Source organism: Vipera berus (genome assembly GCF_964194415.1).
Source record: "Vipera berus genome assembly, chromosome: 12".
Classification (NCBI taxonomy): Eukaryota; Metazoa; Chordata; class Lepidosauria; order Squamata; family Viperidae; genus Vipera; species Vipera berus.
Window position 1 is genome coordinate 17,261,861 of NC_138215.1, and position 13,471 is coordinate 17,275,331.

Below are 13,471 nucleotides of genomic sequence, written 5' to 3' on the forward strand. Positions count from 1 at the left end.
TGCAAGCAAGTGGTTTTAGCTTATTAAAATTCTCTTTGAAAAAAACAACATCATCTCTCGTGCCCCTGTGAGGTCCTTTTTTCAAAACCAGCCGGCAGAGGTTGTGTTTTTCCTCTTGTTTATGCAGGACAGCGGTGAAACTTTCCTTTGCACACCCTTTCTCCATTTGTGTGCATGGGATTAGGTGTCATTTGTTTGTTGCGATTACACTTTCAGACCTTTGGGTCCTTTATGGAACAATCCGGTTTCAGTTCAGAGTAGGATTTAAGATGTGCCAAGATTTGGATTTCTATTATTCTCCTCCTCCCAGACTATGTGAAGACTGACTATATATTTCCCTGTATCCAGGTGGTCTGGGGAATCCATTGTTGGGGGACCCAAGGCCACATTGAACCATTTTTGTGGCAAGTTAGAGGGAGTGAGGAGTGTATCCAGGGCTTTTTTTCTCATAGAACGCTCAGAACGGAGTTCCGGCACCTTTTTTGGATGGAACCTTGTAGGATAGGCAAGCCGGGTTGTATGACGTGTGAGTTCTGGCACCTTTTTCTTATACAAAAAAAGCACTGTTGTATCACATATATTGATGGACACCAGCTTTGGAGGTGCAAATCTGTTGTTGCTCTTTCTGTTTTGTTTCTGGACTGTGCTTGAGTTTCAATTGATCCCTTGCTGCAAACGGCAGAGAAACACAACTTGGGTTTTAGCCAACGTGATCTGAAGACTTCTTTGTGGCTACAGGTTGTCCACTTCTGGACTAGGAGAAGATGCAGTTAAGGTCACTGCCCTCTTGCCTCCCGGATCATCTCCCTCTCACTTTCCGTTGTCTGCTGTGTTGTGTGCTATCTTAGGAAGGGCCAATAGGAAAGAAGGTCAAGGATGAAGAGGAGATAAAGTAGGGTTTTATTTGAAAAAAAGGTTATGTTAGGAATTTGGGGGTAGGAGTCTGGAATCCAGTCCTCGTACTATCAACAGAGCAAAAAATAAGGGACAGAGTTGATATCGAGCACAAGAGGTTCGAGACCAGCATTCCACAACCTTGGCAACTTTAGGATGAGTGGACTTCAGTTCTCCAGAATGCTGGGTGGAGAGTTCTGCAAGTCCAGCCACCTTAAAGGTGGCCAAGGTTGAGGAACATTGGTCTAAACAACATGTCATCTGGGAGACCTACTAATGTTCCAAACTTTTGCTCAGTAGGCTTATCAGATAACCATATCTAGGAATGGATCCTTTTTCTTTCCTGTGTTCTGAGTAAGCTTCTACTTACAAGGAGGTGCCTTTCGGATGCTTAATACCTGGTCGTAGAGTGAGACCTCATCTGCTTATTTCCTTTGGGGCTGGGAATGTTTCTGTCTTGGACTCAAAGAGCTCTAACAGACAAATGGTCAGCCCTGCAGCTGTATCTTCTGAACATTTAGAACTGAAACATATTTATGGTCCTGTGGAGGCAGGAAGTACCTGTGTCGCAAGATTCAAGTTAAGCTTTGCTGACGAATTTCCCGGAGACTGGACAGGAAGCATAACCACGAGCCAAGTGAGGTTTTTGGCGCTGTTCCGCCCAGCAAGAATACAAGGGTACGGTGAGGTTTAAAGTAGACTAGTTAAATAAAGTGGAGAAGCCTGCTTCCAAAGAGCGGAGAGGTTTTGGAGGAGAACTCCTTGAGAAGAGACTCACGCAAACAATCTGGTCAAATTCCCACTGGACTGTGCTTTATTTTCAGTCTAAGCAGAATTATCATTTTTAACTACAGAGCTACAGAGATCACAACGCCCATTTGTCTTGTCTTTATTATACTACAAGGAAATCATAAGAAAGACCAATCAAAAGAATCGTATAATCCACTGGAATGCCAAAAAGTGCTCCCCACCGTTGGGAGGCAGTGTTCCTTTTTGAAGGATGGAAACCAAAAGCCCACGAGTTTTGTGTTTTGTGTGCAATGGGAATGGGAATGGGAATGGGTGGAGATGGCCTAAAGCTCCTCTTCCCAAATTCAGGAGGGGAATGGGAAAAGAAAGAGAGACTTAAGATTAGGAGCATTGCTATTCAGAAAGCCAAACTTGAGCACAAGCAATCATTGTATGTGGGCCTTCAGCGACATCAACTTGGCTATCCAGGGTGAGAATGCTGTAGCCAAAGATCTTACTTAAAACGAGTAACCAACTGAGGGAAAAAAATCTCATTAATTGGTCCAACAGTAGACTTTGGATGATGAAGACCCTCACTTGGTTGTTCACCAACCCTCATTCAGATTTCCCCATCCTGGAGATACTTGAATTTCTATCAGCCTCTAAGCAGGTACCAGATTGGAGAATGATGACTGAAGTTGCCATTTTCCTCAAATTCATTCTTACCACCCCAAAACCTCCCCGCTTCCTACATAATTCATGTGCATCTTACATTTGGGGAATAGCTGTCGACGTCTTCCTGCTGCTGACATTTTTAAGTCTTAGTGGGGCTGAAAGAAAACAACGCAGTTATGAAGAAGGGGTGAAGAGGAGCATGAGATTCGGGTAATGAGTGGGGGAGGGGTAATTTTTATTGAAATCCCGTGTGCCCACCTGAGATGGCAGCTTTCAAATGACCCTGGTGGAAAAAAAAATGCAGAATGTACAGATTTTCTTAAAAGGTTTTGACTCAGTAATATAACTGCATTTACAACCAAATGTTTCCACTTCCCTGTGCTTGTAGTCTGGACGTCAAACTGGTGGTTTCATGGAGGGAAAGAACAGAAATATAGAAAGCCAAATCTACAATTCATACCGTGATCTTTCTAAAGGAACAACAGTTGTGGAAAGTTTGTTTGAAATGGGTCATTTTCTCAAACATAGTCCTTCACATAAACTGGCCACTTTGCTGGAGGTGGTGGCCTTCAAACATCATCTTAGAAACAGTGGTCCCTTTTTCCATGCCTTCTGTTGGTGGCCTAAATTCTCGGACCTACCAATTTATCATGCTCTGAATGAAAAAAAGGGGAGAAAATGGATCTCTGGAGAGCTTTAATCTTTGATCCAAAAGTTCTTTAATTCCAGATATATGGAGGATGTCTGTACTGAAGAAACCAGAAAGGAAGATTTAATTTTATGGCACTGTTTTTGATAATAGATATTGAGCAAAGTACGTTTTCATAGACCTACTATTTAAGCAGCAAGGGCTGGTTCTGCTGGAATTTAGAGGGATCCATACAAGGAAAGCCTATTGATCCCATCTGAATTCACGGCCTAGACTAGCCCCCTCACGTTCCAAAATATTTGTTTTAAGGGATAATTCTTTTACAGCAATCCCTTATAAAATTAAAAAATAAAATAAAAATCTTACAAGTTGCCTTCTTCAAAACCTCTATGCTTTCTAGGAAATGACAAGTAACAAAAATCTTCAGCAAGGACTTGGCTACACGAAAAAGAAGGATGGTTCTGTATCAGAGGTAGCTTTGCAGTAAGACCCACTGCCCAACTCTGTGTCCCATCTAATGTCTAGACCATAATAGCAAAAACATAGCCCTTAAAGATGTCAGCGGTTTGTGCTTTATGGCAGTAGCGGGCGACCATTTTTGGTGGGATGTGTCTGTGCCTTGAGTTCTCCTTCCCGTTAAGTTTGGGTCATGATCCAGCTGATCCAGTCAGCTGTTAATCTGGGCAGGAAGAGGAGAACACATATATTGTTGCAGGAGAGTCTTGATGCCACAGGAGGGCCTGACTTTCAGGTGCTGCAAAAATGGTGGGCCAGCTTTTTTGTTTTGAAAAAGTCTTTGAAACAAAGCTTGGAAATCAATACTTACAACAGGATCTGCACCTCCATTTCCTTTCACCCTTTGCTCAATCTGGTTGCGGGATGATGGAAAGTCAAACTCGGAGACAGAATCCATAGAGAAGCCCCCCCCTTCTTTTGGGGGGGAGGGCCAATCTATGACTTTGCCTTCTTCCAGAGAGAGTTAACCCCTCCATCAACCCTTTCTCCTCTTTCCCAGGACACAGCTAATCCCACCTCCCCATGTCCACCAGGCCCACATTTGACCAGGTTGTGCTGCACGCACGGAATATAGTGCCACTGGCCCAGTTCCTCTGTTGTGTGCTTTGCAACGCTTTAGAAGGTGTCAAGCTGAAATGAAGCTTTATATTGCAATTCGGTGATGTTGCGATTCTAAAATAAGGGGTGGGGGCCACCTCTGACCTACACATTCATCACTCAGCAGTTATGGACACTGGGAGTTTAGCATATGAAAACAGTAGCCAACAGAGTAGATAGCATTCTCTTAACATGGGCACTCTTCAGATGTGTGGACTTAAATCCCAGAATGTTCAGAGTGGCATATCCACCATTGAAAATTCTTGAACTTGAAGTCAACCCATCTAGTTGAGGGGTCTTCACCCTTAGCAGATTTAAGACTTGCGGACTTCAACGCCCAGAGATTCTGTCTGAGGAATTTTGGGGAATTGAAGTCCACAAGTCTTAAAGTTGCCAAGGGTGAAGACCGCTGACCTAGAGGGTACCTATGTTTGAGAAGCTCCTTAAAATTAGAAATAAGGAGATACCACAATATGTTATCTTTCTTCCATTTTATATACAGAACTGGACACATTCAGGCTTTGGCACCTTAAGTTGTCTGCCTTCACCTCATACCCTGCAAGGCTGTTCATTTCCACCATCCCTGGACTTCTTTTTCTAAAACTAAAAGGAATGTTATTTACATTTTTTTAAAAAAATGCTTTGCTGTAAGGCGAAACTCGGATCCCTTCATTCTGACAAGCCTAGAATGTTGACAAAATTAGAGCTATCAATCCTTCTCCTTGGTCATCATTGTTAAAGGTATCAAGCAGTGGCAGAGAATAGACGCATTTAAAAAAAAACACCCTGCAACATTCACAACGGCACAATATGTGCACCCAACATATTCCACCGATCGTTGTTCATGTTTTCCTGATCAAATATCTGGGAAGAAAAAGAAATGGCTGGCAAAGAAGGGATATTACTGAAAGCGGCATGCATCTTTCTGTGCTTTTAATATCATGAAAAAAATATGACGGATTTCCTTGACAGATTTTTTTTCCTCCCAAGCTTCCTTGACCTTGGCCCAAAATCAACTGTGACAACGGACGGATTTTCTTGTACCCCCCAGTTGCCCCTTACAAAGGCCTACACCACGAGAGTAACAAACATTGGCCATAAATCTAGTTTACAGATTTATAGACAACATTGTCTTCTTTTTGTGAATGTGTCTGGAAAACTGGAGAGTGGAAACCTTGATGGTTTTTGACAGCTGGCCTTGAGAGAAGCCTCTCTAGCCTCCCTTGTCTATGATTAGCTTTCCTACCAGCATAACAATAGGCTGGGTAGCTATGTAGGTGGAGGGATGGCAAGATAGATGATGATATTGACAAGACTGAAACGCTAAGGAGAGTTTGTGTGGAACAACTTCCCCTTGCTCATAGTGTGATCCCCTCTTGACTCTCTCTGAAGTTGGGAAAGCATCAGCAGGGGCTTCTGAGTATTACAACCCACATTTGGAATACTGCATCCAGGTCTAATTGTCATGATACAAAAAGATATTGAGATCTCAGAAAGAGTGCATAGAAACGCAACAAAGACTCTAGAAGGAATGCAGAGAAGAGCAGCAAAGATGATCAGGGGACTGAAGGCTAAAACATATGAGGAACGGTTGCTGGAATTAGATATGTCTAGTTTGATGAAGAGAAGGACGAGGGGTGACATGATAGCAGTGTTCCAATATCTCAGGGGCTGCCCCAAAGAAGAGGGAGTCAAGCTATTCTCCAAAGCACCTGAAGGCAGGACAAGAAGCAACGGATGGAAACTCATCAAGGAGAGAAGCAACCTGGAACTAAGGAGAAATTTCCTGACAGTGAGAACAATTAACCAGTGGAACAGCCTGCCTCCAGAAGCTGTGAATGCTTCAACACTGGAAGTTTTTAAGAAGAGACTGGACAGCCATTGGACAAACTCGGGTTTTCTGCCTGAGTAGGGGGTTGGACTAGAAAATCTCCAGGGTACCTTCCAACTCTATTATGGTTATTATGATTAGGGCTCTGGAAGCTAAACCATATGATGAACAATTGATGGGTGACATGATAGCAGTCTTGAGGGGCTGTCACAGAGAAGTGGTCAGTCTATTCTCCAAAGCACCAGAGGGCAGGACAAGGAGCAATGGGTGGAGAGATCCTAAAACTAAGGAGACATGTCCTGACAGCGAGAGCAATTTTATCAGTGGAACAGCTTACCTCCTGAAGTTGTGGATGCTTCCTTGTTGGGGGTTTTCAAAACGAGACTGGGCAGCCATTTGTCTAGAATGGTACAGGGTCTCTTGCTTGAGCAGAGGATTGGACTAGAGGACCTCCAAGGTCCCCTCCAACCTTCAGATTCTATGTTCTCTACCTCTGTAGAAACAGTTATGGAGAGGGAGCAATGAACACTCTCTGAAGCCATAAACATGGAGCTTAGCAGGGTCTATCACCCTTAGATGAACAGGGTTAGAGAAGAAGGAGCAAGAATGTGTCCTTCAAAAGGTCAGAGGGCTGGTTCAAAAGAAGATAGAGAAACACTGGCCCAGACCCTGAAGAAAATGAAAGGTCTCACAGGAATCTCCTGGCATTAATAAAATCTCAGATCTTTGGCCTGACCCACAAGTCAATTTCCATCCAACGTTCCCTCCAGGGAAAGATTGCTTCCATTTCTCCCCCGTATAAGGGCTGAAAGGACAAGAAAAATGTCTCAATGAATATCTTCTTCCACATCCTGACCTTACGATGAAGATAGGCAAGGAATGTTTTTCACGAGGGTTGTCCATTGTCTTTTCCACACTGCCTGAGCTCCTATGTAAATAAAAGATTTTTGACATTGACTAGATGAACCAGAAAGAGACCTTCAAACCCAGATGACGGCTTCCTTGCTCGTGACCTACTGTTTGGGTGGCCAAAGAACGCTTTGGAAATGAAGCATCTTTCATGAGCAGAAATGGGGTCCTGCTGTTATAGTGGCAAACTGAACGTGGAGGTTGAAGGAAGAAGCCGAGATGATGCATCCACCCCTTTCTTACAGAACGATTTTCCTACCATGTGGAGTTCTTGGTGTTCTCTAAACTTGGTTGTTTGCTTGCAGATGTTTCATTACCCAACTATTTCCTACTATTTAAAAGTGGGGAATGGATTAAAACTGCTAGGAAAGGACCCAAATGAACACCCCAAATCCCCAATCTACTGTCATTACTCCAAGCATCCTTTCTCAAGTCAAGTGTCCAGGGCTCGTCAACAAAAACCGCAAGGAGAGTTGCTTCAGTTGAAAGGGTCTTGCAGATAAGTCCTCATAGGACTTCTTCAAGGTGGACAGAATCAGTTATAGGGCAAACAAAGCCCCGTAACTTAGCTTTCTTCAGCCTGATGGTTGGCTACGGATTCTGGCAACTTTCACTAGCTTTGGGGAAACTACTTCAAGAAATGATGAAGAGAGAACAGCAGATGAAAGAAATATGGACAACATAAGCAAGCACAATGGCTTTGTTCTCGGTCCAAACTAAAGTCTAGCCAGCTGTTAGTTCCAGGCAACTGCGCTAGTCAAGCAGTTTTGAAAGATGAGTTTCTCAGGTAGCCTTCCAGTGGCTCAATCTGGCATCCCATCCCATCAATTTTTTTTAAACCTTCAAATTTCCCATGAATCTTAGCAAACTCTCCCCCTCAATATGAGACCCAATTCTCTTCAGTATTTCTGAAGGAAGGCTATAGATCTATAGATCCTGGCCATTGAAAATTTGCCCTGTCCTGGTGCAGAGGATCCCAAGAACCGAGCCATTATGGAGATCCTGCTGCAAGCGGATCCCACTTCTTATTTTTGCACAGTCACACGGCCTGGTTTTCAAAGTAGGCGTGAGAAGAAAGAGCACCATTCATACACGGGACTTCAGCTTTACGTCCAACCTCTCATTCTTCATTGCCGGTGGGAAAAAGAATTGCATTTCATCCATTTACCCTGCTATGAATAAATAGACTATCATATGCCACTCCCCACCTCAAAACAGTCGCCGTGCATGTGTATTTTTGTGAGTGCACATATGGGTGCGTCGTGGTGTGTGTTATATGTGTGTGTGTGTGCCATTTCTTTTTCTTTTACTCTTAGAAAAAAGTCCACTTCCACAAGGTCACTAAAATCGATTGTCGTTTTCCCCCCCCCATTTTGATTCTTTTTTTTGCTTTGCTTTCATTTGTTTCGAATGGGGGGGGCGCTCTTCTATGTTCAGTGCTAAATCACGCTACAAAAAAGGCATCCTGTTCTAAAACCACTAGGAAATGTTAACAATGAAGCACAAAAAGTTTAAAAAAGCAGAAAAGAGGGAAGGGAGAAAAAAAAAAACGAGAGAAGAATTCGAAGAAGTCCAGTGGCCGAGTGACCGCATTGGGGGACATGAATCATGAAGGACAGATAACCTCCAGATCCTTCATGAATCTTAAGTGTCTTTCATTCTTATTTGGCACTTCCTTAATTGAATTCCCCTTCCCTCCCTCCTTCCCACTTTCCCCTGACCTCATCCTATCCAGCAGATTCTAGAAAGCAATATTAAATTTGGCTGCAATCATACCAGTGCAACAAGAGACACAGAGATAAGGTTCTACAAAGGCAACGGATCTGCGGGCCTCTTTCTCCCCCCTTCTACAATCGACCTCTACTGAGTGATGATCAAATGAAAAACAAAACAAAAAAACCACAAGTCTTGTGTCTTTTCAATATGCCTGTTGAAGACTCTCCCTTGCAAAGCCAGAGCTCACGCCGTGAAGACTAGATGGGAGATGTTTTTCTAAAAGATCTTTTCTTGGAGCAAAATCCAGCATGCTAGAACTATGAGTTCTTCTCCACCACCCATCAGGAATTTAGGAGTTATATAGTTTCAGGGTGAGGGGAGATAAGTAAGGATGAAATCCTGACTCCTTGAAAGGTGCTCATTCAGGAATGAAAGAACTTGCATTTTTACGCCCAAACTTTCTGGATTGGCTGAGCCTGACTATGGGGAGGAGATGGCCCTCTGGGGCTCTGAAGTGGTCCAAGGGAGATGGTGGTGGAAACTGACAGGAGTTCGTTGTATTGTCTTTCATGGAAGCCTCTACTGGGTTGACCCTTACAAATGGCTACTTGGCTCCAGGGGTCAGAACTGCCTTCCAGGTGTTCAGAACTGCCCTTCATGTGTAATAGGATAAAAAGGAAATGTATGCGTGCATGCATTTATGCGTGTGTTCACATACACACGCACACACATACACACGTACACATCATGAAGGTGTTATTTTAACATCGTCCTTGATTTTGTTTTGTGATGGATGAATACTGTGTCCCTTTCTCTAGTAGACATTTTAAGCGTCTAAAACCAAGTTTAGCCCCTTGAAATACGGTTTGGAAAAGCTTCTTCCATACCTTCAGTGGCTCTACAGAACTCAAAAAGTCTCTTCTATTGGGAGGGGTGGGGGGTTGGGGTTGGATTGATTGAAAAATATGATTACTGGGAGTAAAGACAAATGCATCCCCAATCTACCAGCTGCCCCTTCAGTCAAAAAAAAAAGACTGAAAAGTTACTCAAAAGTTGTCTTGGGCTTCAAGACAGATATGAAATGTACTCTCCATCCTTTTGACTTCAGTTGATCGTGAGAGAGCGGGCGGCATTAATTTATTTTTTCCCTGGCAAATCATGCAACAAACATGTAAGTTTTCTAAGAGTACACTAGTTAAAAGTGGGAATTTTCTATTTTGGCTAATGACCACTCAAAACTTAGTGATATAGAGTTATCTGTGGCCAGATGTTATACATCAGTGGTCTTTCATTGATTCACCCTGAATTTCGGTTAGATTCTTTTTTCTTCTTTTTTTTTAACATAGATAATAGATAATTTCCAGAGGGACTGGGTATTAATGCATTAAGGCAGTTTCTGGAGCCTAAACCCTTTTTAATTTTTTTTTTTTTTGGAGCGGGTGCGGGAGGGGATACTAAAGTGAATTGAAAAGTAAGATACATTAGTTAGTCTTGGGGGTTATGTTCAATATCCCTGGTTTTCTTCCAGGAATATGGGGCAACCAGAAGACCTCAAATATAGAGTAAGGATGCAATTTTGCACATGCTTACTTAAGAGTAAGTTCCATTAATCTGGGCAAGGAGAAATTCTGAATAAAGGAACAGGCTGGGGTTTTTTTTTTCCACAAAAAAAAACCAAAACAACGTTCCGGGTTTAATTCTAAGCAGCTCTTACTATGGAAAGGAAAAACCTGTCTCTAAATCAGTGGTTTTTAAATGGTTTGATCCAACAATTCCTTTCTCTAGTCTTGAATAATATAATTATCTCCACATCCCCCCCCCAAAAAAGACTCTCGTTTTACACAAATATAAAAGAACAATCCTAAAATGCAATTCAATCCTAAAATGGAACTCAACTCACAAAGAAGCAATTTGCAAATTGCTCCATTATCCCAGGACGGGCCCAAAGTAACCCTTTGGGCTAAATACCCCCAGTTAAAGTACTGCTCTAAATCCCAGGCAGCTGTTCTTGATCCATGGACATCGGGATGCAAAGTCCCCAGCCTCTTCTGCCACTCCTTAAAGTTTTGGGCTCATCCTCCAAAGACCTCCAGAATTTGCCCCCCCTCCCCAAATTTCACAATGAACGGCCAAACGACGTTCTGAAGTACATGGGAAATAAGCCCATCTTGAACGTAAGTTAAATCAAATTTAGTTTTGCTCTGGATGAACTCTGCCTATTTTTAGGAGCAGGGTCTCTCCTGCGCAACCTAGGAGGCCCACGTTGGCCTTTTGAGTCTCAAACAGGGCAGCCTCAGTTAGACAGGCTGAGCCACAAGATCTAACAGTCTACAGAAGGGCCACTAGTGATGTTCACGTTAGTTCTGTGTATCTTCTGGCACTGACCAAATATTCTTTTTCAACCTGGGAGATGTAGATCAGGGGCAGACAGCCTGTTCTCCTCTCCTTCCCCAACATTTTTTTTTGTAAACTAAGCCTCTATCCTGGGGGGGGGGAAGAGAGAGCACAAATTGCTACTGGGATAAATAGTTCCGTCCCCCCCCCCAAAAAAACCCCACCCGCGCCCCAGTTTTGCTCCTTGAAGCCCTACAGCATTCAATGCAGTCACAAAGCCACCAGCCTTAAGCCAGGTTGTTCCCGAAGCGACTTCTGCGTGGCGCTCACTTTCTTCTCTTCGGGATGACTTTGTAGCTTGGATTTGAAGCGGTTATTTTCTTGCTTGCTTGCTTGCTTGCTTCTTCTTTTTTTTTTTTAAACCTCTTTGAGTTTTTTTCTTTTGTTTTTTAAATTAATTAATTTATATATATATATATATATATTTATATTTATATATATATTAAAAAAAGCAATAGTCCTTTGGTCCCTAAACTCTAAGGAATGATATGACTTTGAAAGAAGTTAATCCAATCTCCCAGGACTGGGGCAAAAAACCTGTGACCTCATTCAATCCATGGGAAAAAAGATATATAGACCTATTTATATATATCTCTCTCTCTTCTGTTAGGTTCAACATCCTCTTAGTTAACTGATTTCTCTCTCTCTCTCTCTCTCTCTCTCTCTCTCTTTTCCCAAACAGAGGTGGGAAAAAACAATTTTCTTTTTTTTTTCTTTCTTCATTCCCCTTTGAAAACAAAAGCGTTTCCCTGGTCCAAACCCATCAGCTTTGGTTTAGGCCTTTCGTTCCCTCCCGCTTCTGAATCTTGAAAATCGGACAAGTGCTTTGGAGAGAAGCTGGTCCAGGCTGCAGGCGTCACACCCACAACCTTTTCTCTCGCAAAGTCCCACCCTTCTGCTGCGAGGGATGCTTGGTTTTTTTTTTGTCTCCCCTCCCCCCCCTTTCTTCCTCCTCCTCCTCCTCCTCATTATTATTTTCCAAAAGAAAGAAATGTCTTCTAGACAGGCCTCGTTCCCGTCCGTGGAGTTTCGAGTCGGCAAAGAGCATCATCACCTGTTTCCCTCAGGTTCCAAGTTTTGGCCACAACCACCTTCTTGGTTTTGTTTTGTTTTGTTGTGTTTTGTTTGTTTTGTTTTCTTGCCTTTTAAAGAGACCAAAATCATCATCGTCATCATAAAAAAAACCAAAAAAACCCAACAACACCAAAAGCCAAAATGAAAAAGAAAAACCGAGTTCCAACCGATTTGAAAAAGTTTAAAAGAAGGGGCAAAAATAAAATTAAAAGTAAAATTTTTAAAAAAAAGAGAGGGAAAAAAAAATAGAGCGAAACGAGCTCTTTCTTTTCCCGAGCACCTCTGCTTCGCTTCTGCATTGACCTCTTTTGATCGCTTCCTTTTTCCGCCGTGATATGTTGCAAAGAAAGTTAACAAGTTCTGGAAACGGCACGTGGGACAAGGGGAATACTCTTCGTATGCCGCGTGGCATCCAGTCTGCAAGACAGAAGGAGACGGTGAAGGAAGGTGAAAAGAGGGACACGCGTTGTCCGTTGAGGAACCTCTTCTGACAGAAGGCCTCCAAAATTCTCGGCGGGAGGAATCGTGTCCGACTTGGGGCTCCCCCAAAGGACAACAGCATTCAATGTCTGCCCCAAGAAAAGCTGAATTCTGAAGTCTGGCTAGTCTCTGGAACAGCCTTGACCGCTTTGAAGAGAACTCCTAGAATTCCCCAGTCAGCCATGCTGAAGTTGGACGTCCACTCTTCTTAAAGTTGCCCAGGTTGAGAAATACTGTGTTGGAGTCTTGTAAATGGGTGGACTTCAACTCCCAGAAATGGGCTTCAACTTCCCAGTCTTGGAAATGGGTGGACTTCAATTCCCAGAATTGAGCATGGCTAGCTGAGGAATTGTGGGAGTTGAAGTCCAGATGTCTTAAAGTGGTCAAGGCTGAGAAACACTGCTCTAGGATCTCTTTAACCTCAAAGCTAAACTAGTATTGGTTGATTTCTGACCTCTTTGTCCAGCTTCTGGTCTTTTGGGTGTTTCATCCAAATTCTAATCAGCCTGCTTAGCTTTGAAGCCAGACAAGGTTGGCGAAGTACGTATACCTGTTGAAACATCGCAGTTCAGACCTGCTTTATACCACATCAGATCCCTGATCTGTTGATCCAGTACTGTGAGCTTATTGGCAAGTTCCCTAAAGTTTCAGATACTTCTTCCCAGCACCATTTGAAGATGCTGGGAATTGACTCTGAAGCTTCTACAGACAAAGCATCTGCCTGCACTTCTCTCCTATGAAAGAGCATTTGGCATCAACCCTAGGGAGATCTTTTAAGCTTCTGCAACGATAGACTTTTGTTTTTGTGGGGTAACGTATCAACTATAAACATAAACAATTATAATTTTCCAGCCTGGTGATCTTCAGATAAGTTGGATTTGAGTTTCCATAAACTTTGGGAATCCTAGAAGGTAAGAATTGGAAGAGGCCATTTAATCCAACCCTCCAAAGCAGAAATCCAGATTGAAGTAGCCCTGTTAGATAGCTAGGTAGATGCTGCTTGGACG